Here is a 13,325-nt window from a genome sequence, read left to right as displayed (position 1 = left end):
TTATGTTTATAGCCGCATCTCAGAAACTATGCAAATGCATTCACGTTCCTTTTTGAGACTTGAGAAAGACATATACAGACGAAATTATGTCCATGCAAGTGACTATATTTATCAATTATTCATATTTCAAAGATCTTATGCATGGAGACTTTTATTTGTGAATAAGCCCGCTCAGGAACTTCTCTTAAACTGTTATGTGATGAAAAACTTACTGCATTTTAAGATATGGTTATGGCTGGCACGGTGGCTAAGTGGTTAGCATTGTCGTCTCACAGCACAAGTTTATTGGTTTGAGCCTCAGCTGGGTTAGTTTACATTTCTGTGTTCTGGAGTTTGCATGTTCTCCCCATGTTGGCATGGGTTTCCTCTGGGTGCTCCGGTTTCCCCCACAGTCCAAAGACATGCGCTTATTGGATGAACTAAATTGGTCATAGTTTATGAGTGTGTGTGATTGTGAGAGTAGTAGCCTATATGTTAGGTGTGCAATCTGACACAATGACAATAGCGCAAATCATTAAAAAAAGCTTCTTTATTTTGTTCTCTTGTCAAGAACAAGATCTAAAACAGATAACTTTTAAATTTACCCACAATCTTACTTTCTCTCAGATTTCACTCCACGGAGCATATGACATCTTATGTCTCACTCCGGACATGCGTTGGGGCTTTCCCTATTGCAGGGGTCACCAATCTCGGTCCTGGAGGGCCGGTGTCCTTGCAGGGTTAAGCTCCAACTTGCCTCAACACTTTTAAGTATACCTAGTAAGATCTTGATTACTTGTTCAGGTGTGTTTGATTAGGGTTGGAGCTAAAATCTGCAGGACACCGGACCTCCAGGAACAAGTTAGGTGATCACTCTCCAATTGTAATACACCTCAAGCATGGATTGCCGTAATATTCGTCAATGGCAGGGAATCATTTTCTTTCGTTAATTGCATTAAAAGAGTTCAACGAAAACATTTATCGATTTTATGCACACTATAATACTAGCCATACATGTGAAGCACAAATAATGTCCTTCAAGTCAGTCATGTCCAGCGGCCGTCATCCTTCAACCAATCTCCGTTATTGTAAGCTGCTTGCTTTACTGTTTGTTCCATTTTTTTCCCATTTGTTAGATATTTGCTCCCACTTTCTTTTGCAGTCTAACGCACATCAAACCACTTGCACTTCCTCCGCATTTGCTTACTGCACAGGCTAAAAAATTTGACGTTTTATGAGATGTTTTTGCATTTAAATTAAGAATATTGCTGGATGCAAAAATTTGTGACTTTTTGTGATTTTGTGTTGGAATTAGCTATCACAGAATCATGAAAAACTAGGGCGCCTGACTTAGAATGTGGCATGGTTGTTGATGCCAGAGGAGCTGGTTTGAGTATTTCAGAAACTGCTGATCTACTGGGATTTTCACACACAACCATCTCTAGGGTTTACAGAGAAAGGTTAGAAAAGAGGAAAATATCAAGTGAGCAGAAGATATGTGGGGACAAATGCCAAAAGGTTAGAGGAGAATGGCCAGACTGGTTCGAGCTGAAAGAAAGGCAACAGTAACTCAAGTAACCACTCATTACAACTGAGGTATGCAGAAGAGCATGTCTTGAGGCGGATGAGCTACAGCAGCAGAAGACCACACTGACTGCCACTTTTGTCAGCTAAGAACAGGAAACTGAGGCTACAATTTGCACAGGCTCACCAAAATTAGACAATAGAAGTTTGGAAAACTGTTGCCTGGTCTGATAAGTCTCGATTTTTAATGGCACCTTTGGGAGGTGGTTGGGACGTGGTGGGATGAATATGCAGCCGACAAATCTGCAACAACTGTGTGATGCTATCAAGTCAATATCAAAACCTCTATTTCCTGTACCTTGTTGAATCTATACCACGAAGGATTAAGGCAGTTCTGAAGGCAAAAGAGGGTCCAACCCCGGATATAGTAAGGAAGGTGTACATAAAGTGGGTGAGTGTATATATAGTGTGTATATATTCATTCATTTTTTTTTTTGGCTTAGTCTCTTTATTAATCTGGGGTCTCCACAGAAGAATGAACCGCCAACTAATCCACCATATGTTTTACGCAGCGGATGCTCTTCCAGCAGCAACACATCACCAGGAAACACCCATACACTCTCATTCACACACATACACTATGGCCAATTTAGCTTACCCAGTTTACCTATAGCACATGACTTTGGACTGTTGGGGAAACTGGAGCACCTGGAGGAAACCCATGCTAACACGGGGAGAACATGCAAACTCCACACAGAAATATAAATATATAAATACTACTTAAAATGTAACTTTTTCTTAAATTAAAAGCCTAATGACAGATCTCAGGCCTTGATTTTTATTTTTTGTAAGAAAAGAAACGATTTTCTGTGCACTTTATTCAAGCTTTTTGGCCAACATAGACTGCAGGCACATTTGAAATAAAACTCTTATTACAACTGAATGAGTGCGAAATCCATGGGATGTGCCCCTCTTTGTATCCCCAGGGTCCCGTAGGCTTTTTTTTATCTGGTGATGGTACATTAACGCTCTCAGAAGTCCCCTGACGGCACATTCTTTCACTTATGCCATGGCCACAGAGATTTTTTACCGACCTGTTATATCAAGAGAGGTCTTCAAAAGCTTTCAGAAGGAAAGACACCATCCATTTACAATGAGCAACACAGTCTGGAGTCTTAAAAGCTCACCCTCGACCTCCATTCCCCTCCTCGACGCCAGCATTTCTTTTGACTTGAGTGCCGGAATAGATTCACATCAATATTACAGCCAGTTAAAAATGAAAAATGTATCAGTAAACAATATTACAACAGGTGCTTGCTAAAGCTTAGGGTTAGGTATTCGAACAAACCTCTGACCTGATGTATTAAACTTGGATGCCAAACTCTTCTTGCAGTGTTTGCGCTTCAGAGCTGAATGAAAACTCAATAGCTTGTTGAGGAGTAGAGACGTGTGCTCCTTTCAAAGTACTTTACTTGGAGTTTCACATAGATTTTTATTACAGGAGGATTTTTTTGTGAGGAAATATTTGAAGCACCCTAGCAAACAATGCTTTATCAACCAACCGCAAGACCCTGTAGCACAGCAACCGCACTGGTAAACACCACTCATGCTTTCCTTAAAAATTAAGGAAAACTTTCTAACCCCTAATGTTTCAACAGTTGATCGAAATCTGAGTAGGATTGAGTTGAACAAAGTAACTAGTTATTCAATCATTCATTCATTTTCTTTTCAGCTTAGTCCCTTTATTATTCAGCAGTCGCCACAGTGGAATGAACCGCCAACTTATCCAGCATATGTTTTACGCATGCCCTTCCAGCTGCAACCCATCACTGGGAAACACCCATACACTCTTATTCACACAAATACTCTACAGACAATTTAGCCTATCCAAGACTAAAAAGGGCATATGCACTGCACAGGTTGAGCCCTATGTGTGCACACGTGCCTGACACACACACACACACACACAGTGATAATTTTAATATCTGACCCTTTGCTAAGCCACACCCAAAAACCGCCACTCACCAATCGTGGCTTAGCAACTATAGCTACGCAGGGGCTCTGTCAAGCTTTCGAGCGAGAGCATATGGATTGTGCAAATCTGATACCCGGTATCCTTTAAGTTTGGACGGAGCGGTGGAATATTTTCCCTTTTCAAAACCAAAACCCCAAGAGGGGAAATGTCAGCGTGGATTAAACTGTGCGAGGGGCGCTAAAGGAGCAGAGTTAAGTTGGTTTTGTTTTGATATTCCTGTCACATTCAGTGACAGACCGACAGCAATATAACACACACCTTAAGTTACCCTAAACAGATCTAAACTGTGTTTCCTATAAAACACAAAGCTGGTTATGTTTCACAGCTGTCTTATTCCTTTTTTTTCGCTCGATATTGCGAGTAATGCTCCGTTTAAGCCTTTGCCATAGTAAGGTCAGTCATACTAATAGAGAATAACTAGGTCATGAGTTATTGATCCAGAAAATAAGAATCTGCGAATCTGTTGCTAACTTAACTTAATTTTTACATCTGTTTTAAGCTATAAATATTTGAACTTAGAAATCAACAGAACAAAACCAAGATATGCTCACAAAATGAGCACTGCAATCAATACTTTACCCCCCAGCTGTTTTCCATAATTTATAAAGAGCACATATGTAACCCCACCGGTCCTTCACCACCCAACCCGCTCCGAACTGGGATCGAATCGCCGACCTTCCGCATGGGAGTCGGTTGCTCTAACAAGGAGGCTAAAGACCATGGCCTCTAGCGTCTGTCGCTAGAGCACCTTTAGAGGTCAGAGGAGTGAGGTTTACCTGCACAGCACACACTAGCTGGCCTCCGTTACACTCACCCCCCTAAACCTCACTCCCATCCGGGTCACGGCACCAATGTAACCCCACTGGTCCACCACCCAACCCGCTCCGAGCTGGGATCGAACCACCGACCTTCCGCATGGGAGTCGGTTGCTCTAACAAGGAGGCGTCTGTCGCTAGAGCACCTTTAGAAGTCAGAGGAGTGAGGTTTACCTGCACAGCACACACTAGCTGGCCTCCGTTACACATAAACATACTGATAGTAATAGGTAACTTACTGTACATTGTTATGGGTCAATGATGCTAATATTCGGCACAAATTCATCAATCTCCCCTTTCTGGCAGTTTTTTCTATGAATGAACTATGTAAAAACACAGTTATACGTGTTTCCTCGTCGGTTAGTAACGCTATATTTCATTGCACAACAATTAATTTATCAGGCTTTTTGGCTAAAAATAGAAAACTCACGGTTTCATTTGTTATTATTAGATTACTTTAAAATTTCACCTCTCCTGCTGAGCATAAGCTAAGCTGTTAAATGGTTAGCTCATGAGGCTAAGCTAGCTTAAATTTTGATTGAATTATTCTCTAATCGGTTGCCTATTATATTGTGAATATACCCCTGTAATGCATACTGCAGTCCTTTTTTGTCTGGCTTTCTCGGATATCTCACCTGTTTGACAAAAATGACTCTGGCAATGTCTGACATCGGCGCACACACATTGTTAAAGCAGTGCCAGGCACGAAAGCTTGACAGGTGTAGCAGCAGTAGCTAAGGAGGGCGGGGCTTAGCGAAGGGTCTTTCAAAGCAGCACTTTAATTTGGATATATTTTATACCCTAGGGAGATGCAACATTTCAGTTCTGGCATAAAATGTATTTCATTAACAGATGCGATGCAATTTAAATCATAACAAAAACAGACAGGTGCAAAAATTTGGGCACCACAACAGAATAACGACATCAATCTTTTGTACAGCCACCTTTGGCTAGAATAACTGCCTATAAACACTTCTTATAGTGAACGATAAATTCATGAATTCTTGTTGAAGGTATTTTGGGCCATTCTGCAGTTCACCCAGGTTTGGTGGATGCTGAGCGAGAATGGCCCTTTTTAAATAAATCCATAGATTGTTAATGATGTTCAAGTCTGGGAACTGGGATAGCCATTCTAGAACACTGTATCATGTCTGAGCATGAATTCCTTGGTAGAACTGGAACTGTTCTTTGGGTCATTGTCCTGCTGAAACATCCAGTCCCTGCAGGACTGATTGCTGAATATTGTTCCTCAGAATCTCCTGGTACTGGTTGCGACCTTTAACCTTGACAAGGTTTGCAATGTGCTTGTCACACATCCCCACAGCATGATGAACCCTCGACCATATTTTACAGTAGAGAGCAGGTTCTTTTCCTGTCATGTTTGTCCACAGTATATTTTTCCAAAATGATTCAGGCTTGTACAGATGAGTCTTTGCATAACTCAAATCACTCGTTGTTCATTGGCAGAATGCAGAAAGTGCTTCTTCTGCATCACCTTCCATTGAGCTGTTCTTTGTGAAGAGTGCGCTGAACTATGGAACGATGTACAATGACATTATCAGCAGCAAGATGCTCCTGGATCTCTTTAGAGGTGGTCTGTTGTTTGTCTGACCATTCTAACCATGCTTCGCCTTTGCCTTTTAGATATTTCTCTTGGTCTAGCACATTTTTCCTTCACAAAAATGGCTCCTGTGGCCTTTTTTAACTATATTTCTGACTGTGGAGATTGAGACTTTAAACCTTTGTGAGAGAGGTTAAAATTAAGCGTTTTTAAATTTTTTTTTACTTGTTTTATGGAAATGATTTGCCAGTGGGGATAAGTGAAATAATCTTGCTTTCTCTTTGACATGTAGATATTTGGACTAGAAACAAGACAAAAATTTTAATCAAAAACTGCTTCTTGCATAAATCATATAAATTCCATATAAATACAGTGATTAAATACAATTCTTTGGCTTCAGGGCAACTATAATTCAGACTGGACATTGCATTTCCTTGCAATGTGACGATATCAATGCTGAAATGATTTATTGTGCAGCTTTATATATATATATATATATATATATAATTATAATATATATAACGTAAATACATAATTTATCTTGGATTTGTGCAATTAATCATTCTTTTCATGTAATTAATAATATGACAGTTCAAATACAAATATATGTTGTGCAATAATTACAGTGTTCAATGAAAGAAGGTCACATTTATAAAGACGATTAAGAAACAATTGAGAGAAATGAGTTCATGAGAATATATGGCAAGTATGAAATGTGGAGTCATTAAATGAAATGCTTAAATGGCTCTGACTGTCTAACTGGACCAGACAGGTTGGCCTTTGCTTTGCCTGAACTCCTGTGGCTGAATGACAGCCTTTCTGTTTTCCTCTGCTGGACCACCTGACGCTGTCAAAACACACAGTCCAGACAAGTAGTTTGAGGTAGCCACAGGCATGGTTTGCAGTAAACGGTCTACTGACAACTTTACTTTGCATTTAAACCAAGCCATAAACCTTGAGCCATGACTCAGTAGGAACCTCCCAGAAGCTATGAAGCCACACAACCTCATATAAACTACTGAGAACACAACCACATGATGATAAAATAGACATTCATTTCCTTTTCTTCATTTGAGTATCACAACAGCCTGTGAAATGGCTGTATTTGAGACTATTTCTGCATATGTGATGTGATTGACACTGTGACAAACATCAGATGTCATGTTGAGATCATCATGATATACTGATGTATGCAAACGTCAGACATATTTTCACTTTTCATAATACTTGCCTCTTCAGCACAGTTAAACTTGCCCATGCATGCTAATGAAAAACCACCTGCTACCTATAGGCAAGCCTATAGGACCCCAGAAACTGTAAAAATTATCAGTAAATTCACACTTTTCCATATTATGTAATTCGATTATATATATATAATTTATGCTTTTGAATTGCATTATGAAATCTTGACCTTTCTTCCAACAGCTTTTAATCTTTAAGAAAGTTTGAAAAAGTGACTTTTCTGAATAACGTCAACAGTTAAATAGCATATTGTCGGGTTGGTGTTTCATATACACAAACCTTGTAGTAAACTGCCAGTGCATTTTCTGTTATTTACAGTTGGGGAAATGAGTATTGAATACGTCACCATTTTTCTCAGAAAACTTTTTCAAGTATTTCTAAAGGTGCTGTCGACTTGGAATTTTAACCAGATATTGATAACAACCAAAGACATACATATATAAAAAGAAAACAAATCTAATTAGTTTAGAAATTAAGTTATGTGTAATAAAATGAAATGAAACACGAAAAAAGTATTGAACACATGAAGAAAGGGAGGTGTAGAAAGGCAATGAAGCTGAAATCTTTCAGTAGTTATTCAGCAACCCTCTGCCCTTCGCCATTGTAAATTAATATTAGCTGCTTTAGTAAAACATCTACATTCGCAGGATGATGAAGGTGAAACCAAAGTGAACACTTTAGCAAGACAATGATCCAATACTTAGCCAAGGACACTCTCGAATACTTTCAGAGAAAGAAAATCAAGCTGTAGAATAGCCCAGCCAATCACCTGACTTGAATCCAATATAATATACAAAATAAAGATCAAATTTGATACATAAGACTCGCAGAACCACCAAGATTTTTACACTGTTAAAGTCTGTGAAAAAAATCACACCTAAACGATGCATGTGACTTTATGCTCCATAAGAGGCGTCTTTAAGCTGCCATCACTAAAAAAAGCCTAAACTTTTCCCTTTTCCATAGCTATTAAATACATACATATGTGACTTATGTCTCTATATATTATTTCAGACTACTAAAATGTCAATAAAAGTCACTTTGTTTAACTGTAGAGTTGAATTTTCAACATTAATAGTCGACAGAGCAGAGATCAGCTTCCCATAAAGCAATTTACAACCGCAAATAAACGAAAAACACTTGTAAATCAAAAAATATGAACTGTTAATTAACAGATATTTTTACAGTGAGATCTATGAGGAATATTTATCAAAAACAAATTGGGTTGTGCCCAAAAACACCAAAATTCCTATAATGGCAAAATAAAATGTGGAAATTTTTCTAAATTGCTTGAGCAAATGCATCAAATGTTATTCTAAACCAAGCTAATTTTAACCATACCAGTATTAGATGGCACTGTGAATGTCATAAAGTTGAAAATGCTGTATTTTTATGACCTGACATTGTTAAAAACATATTTTTCTCTCCATTAGTATATTATTTATGGATAAATACTATATTATTACGCACACGCGTTTGTAAAACCCTTAAAGCACTTGAATGACAAAAAATTGCTTGTACTGTGGGGCAAAAAAGTATTTAGTCAGCCACCAATTGTGCAAGTTCTCCTAACTAAAAAGATTCGAGACATGTCATTTTCATCATAGGTCAACTATGAGAACCAAATTAAGTAAAAAAATAAAAATAAATAAATTCCTCTGTAAAATAAGTATTTAATCAATAACAAACAAGCACGATTTCTAGCTCTCACAGACCTGTAACCTCTTTAAAAGCCTCCTCTGTCCTCCACTTGTTACCTGTATTAATGGCATCTGTTTAACCCTGTCATCAGTTTAAAAGACAACTGTGCACAGCTTCAAACAGTCTCACTCCAAACTCCACTATGGCCAAGAGCAAAACGCTGTCAAAGGACACCAGAAACTAAATTGTAGACCTGCACCAGGCTGGGAATACTGAAGCTGCGACAGGTGAGCAGCTTGGTGCAATTATTAGAAAATGGAAGACCGCTGATAATCTCCCTCGATCTGAGGCTCTACTCAGATCTCACCATGTGGGGTCAAAGTGATCACAAGAACTGTGAGCAAAAATCCCAAAACCACACGGAGGCACCGAGTGAAAGACCTGCAGAGAGCTGGAACCAAAGTAACAAAGGCTACCATCAGTACCACACTACGCTGCCAGGGACTCAAATCCTGCAGTGCCAGACATGTGTCCCTGCTTAAGCCAGTACATGTCAAGGCTCTCTAGACCTAGAAGAGGATTGGGAGAATGTCATAGGGCCGGATGAAACCAAAATAGAACTTTTTGGTAAAAACTCAGCTTGTTGTGTTTAGAAGTGAAAGACTGCTAAGTTACATGTAAAAACATTATACCTACTGTGATGTATGGAGGTAGAAACATCATGCTTTGTGGCTGTTTTTCTGGAACCAGGACGACTGATCCATGTAAAGGAAAATATGAATGGGGTCATGTATTTGAGATTTTGAGTAAAAACCTTCCATCAACAAGAGCATTGAGACGATGAAACATGGTTGGGTCTTTCAGCATGACAATAGCTATGTTTCCGTTCATCTATTTTTATGTGCTTTTTGGATATGCGCATAAAAAAATCGGTTGGTGGAAACACCAAGATGCGCTTATGTTTTGAAAATGCGCATAAAAAACGTGTATAACCGAGTATGATAAACTTTTTATTTGATAAGAAAAGAACTACAATGGAAACACTTTTACCGAACAAATTCCAGTATGTGCATAAAAAAGTTATGTGGTTTTGTTATAAGCAGGCTGAGCACATTGCAAAACATCTGAAATGTTGTTTTGGTCATTCTAAAACACATTAACAGCGTTCAGTGTTAGTGTTATTATATTATTAATGACCTCTGGAGCTGTCAAGAGCGTCTGTGCTCTGTGTCTCACGCCTTTAAATGACACATGTTCACTGCATGTCAGGATTGCCTTCTAAGGCGCAAGTCATTTATTAAATAAAGAAAAGATTCACGCAGCTTCTCCTACCACAATAAATTCAGTTTGATATTTGGCACCGGTTCATCAGGAAGTGACGATTTTGTTCTCTTCGACTTGTTGGATGGTGAGTTTTTCACATAAAGTTAATTCAAATTTTAGGGTGGAAACATAGCTATTCATCTTAAACACACCACCCGGGCAATAAAAAAGTGGCTTAGTAGGAAGCATTACAAGATCCTGGAGTGGCCCAGATCTTAACCCCAGAGAAAATCTTTGGAGGGAGTTGAAAGTCTGTGTTGCCCCGTGACATCCCCAAAACATCGCTGCTCTGAGAAGATCTGCATGGAGGAATGGGCCAAAATACCAGCAACAGTGTGTGAAAACCTTGTGAAGACGTACAGAAAGTATTTGACCTCTGTCATTGCCAACAAATGCTATATAACAAAGTATTGAGGTGTACATTTGATATTAAACAAATATTTAATTTCCACCATTAATAAAAAATTCTACAATGTGATTTGAGATATACTTAAGATAAAAATAACCGCTCTCTCATCTTATTAAGTGGGAGAACTTTCACAGTTGGTGGCTGACTAAATACTTTTTTGCCCCACTGTATCAGTATTTGTACTACAATAAAAAAGGGAACCACAAGTGTGATGTCACATCACAAATGTTGCAGCATTTACAAAGTTTAGTGTAAACAACACATTATCAGCCTATCATGTAGTGTTTGCCATTCATGTCATTCACTGTTGGCCTTCACTGGGTAGCGTGCCAGCAAATTAAATGACTTTATAATTACTTGTGCATCTAGATTAGCCCCTCGCATTCCCGTACCAACAGATTTGTCCTTTCCAATCTTAGCCAATCTATATGTATTGAAACCAAGTAGACATTTAAGTATCTGCAAGGTCAGTGACATTATAGTTGCTTGGTTCCCTTGGGGAAACCCTGAATGTTACATTCACTAATTACTGCTCACACGCAGCACATTTTCAAAGACCAGACGTCGGCAATGGACCGTGCTGTGTGCATATGCATAATTCAAAAAAGCATGGCGTATGAGTGTAATGTAAATCATCAGCAGCCTAGAGTTCAAATTAAACAGGAACAAAAGAGAAAGGAAAGTACCATGAGGAAATTATTGTATGCAACATGTACAGGCCAATTTTCAGTCATTTTTAGGTATGGGTTTGAGTAAAACGTTAATATTAATATTTTATTCTCTACATATCTGAGAACAGTTTTTTTCAAATTTCAAACTAAAATATATTGTCTTTTAAACACTATAAAAATGCTGTGATTCACACAATCGATTTTGTGTTTAGAAAACATGAAGAAATTAAGTTAACGTGTACGTTTTTACAAATTAAAATGGATTTAAAATAAAACAATTAAGTTGTCACCAAAACAAAAATAAAAATTGTGTTTTTCAACTAATTTTAAATAAGTAGTTTGAACAAACAGCAAATGTGCCTTTTCCCCATTAGAAAAAGGCAATTGATCTTAACAAAATTTATTTGCTGTTGATTAAAAGGGTTATTACACCACATTTTACTTCTCTGAGGTTAAATCTTTGGAATTCTGTTGCCTAAAAAACATGACACCTTTTATTTATGCAAAAAAATAAAATAAAAATAAATAAATAAATAAATAAATAAATAAATAAATAAATAAATATATATATATATATATATATATATATATATATATATATATATATATATATCTAAACATATATAATTATGCATTTTTATTGTAAATTTGGGAGATATGCCATCCCAATATTGGGTTAAAGCTGGAAGGGCATCCAGAACAGTTGATGGTTCATTCCACTGGGGCAACCTCTGAAATAGAGACTAAGCTGAGAGAAAATTAATATCAGTATTCTTGTCACATCCCCGGCTCGTTCCTGCTGCTCCAATCACCTGTCTCCCTCACCATCTCGTTTTCTCAGCTCCAATCATCGCTCTCCTTCACCAGCCACCTCTCATCACACCCGAGCACTCTCACCTGAAGTCTAATTAGACTCACCTGCACCAGTAATCACGGTCCCCTACAAAGCTTCCTCGATTCCAGTCATTCATTGGGTGGAATCAATGTCAGATGGTTCACCTCGCCTTCTCTCTGGCTCACCACAAGCTGTGATTAAGGGAAATGACTTTATACTCAAATGCTTGAATGAAGATCCTTGTTTACATTGAACAACATTCAATTTGCTCACCATCCAAGAATATCCCTTACCTGCTTCTCCTGTTAGTCAATCCACTGTGTGTTTGAAAAAATTTATTAAAAGAGATAACCCTCCTTGTCTTCATTGTGTCACCGTGAGAATACTGATCAAGAAATGCCATCAGTATAGTTTACAAAATAAAATAAAAGTTAATTTATACAAAAAAAAAAAGACTATTTTGGTTATTGTGGTTGCTTTATTATTATTAGTAGTAGTATCATTATTTTAACAAATTATTGATGTTGATCTGTTGTATGAATACAATATCATGTTCGGTGGTTGTGATTTTGCCAAGTAGGATGTGATCTTGTTTTAAAATCATTGTTGATTCTGGAACATCATTTTAGTTCAAATATGTAATCCATACCTTATCCTTTCCCCTAAAGCCAAACCTAACTGTAAGTTATTCCCAAAATCAGAAGGGAATAATATTTAGACAACAATCCTGTAGAAGTACATAACACTTATAAGCCTAAACTTAACATAAACTGTAAATGCATCCCTAAATTCTGATAGGCTGGCTGGAATGTTGTTCCAGGATCAACATACACTCAATACTCTAATATAACATTCTTTGCTGTTTTTTTCAAACTCATTTATTCATTAATTTTCCTTCGGCTTAGTCCTTTATTTATGAAATACCCTTTAGTTGCAACCCAGTACTGGGAAAACCCATACACTTTCGCGTTCATACACACACTCGTACACTACAGTCAATTTTGTTCATACAATTCACTTATAGCACATATATTTAGGAAACCGGAGGACCCGGAGGAAACCCACATGAACCCACATGCCAACTGGCCCACCCGAGACTCAAACCGTTGACCTTCATGCTGTGAGGGTACAGTGCTAACCACTGAGCCACCGTGCTGCTCCTTTGTTCAAACTACATATTTGAAAATGAGCTGAAACAACTCAATTTTTTGGGGAGACAACATAATTTTTTTTACGTTAAATCCACTTAAATTTGCAAAAAGGTAACTTAATTCCGTAATGTTGCCCCAA

Source organism: Danio rerio, chromosome 19 (genome assembly GCF_052040795.2).
Source record: "Danio rerio strain M-AB ecotype USA chromosome 19, GRCz13ab, whole genome shotgun sequence".
Classification (NCBI taxonomy): Eukaryota; Metazoa; Chordata; class Actinopteri; order Cypriniformes; family Danionidae; genus Danio; species Danio rerio.
The sequence above is the reverse complement of the archived record's forward strand: the minus strand, read 5'-3'. Positions refer to the sequence as shown.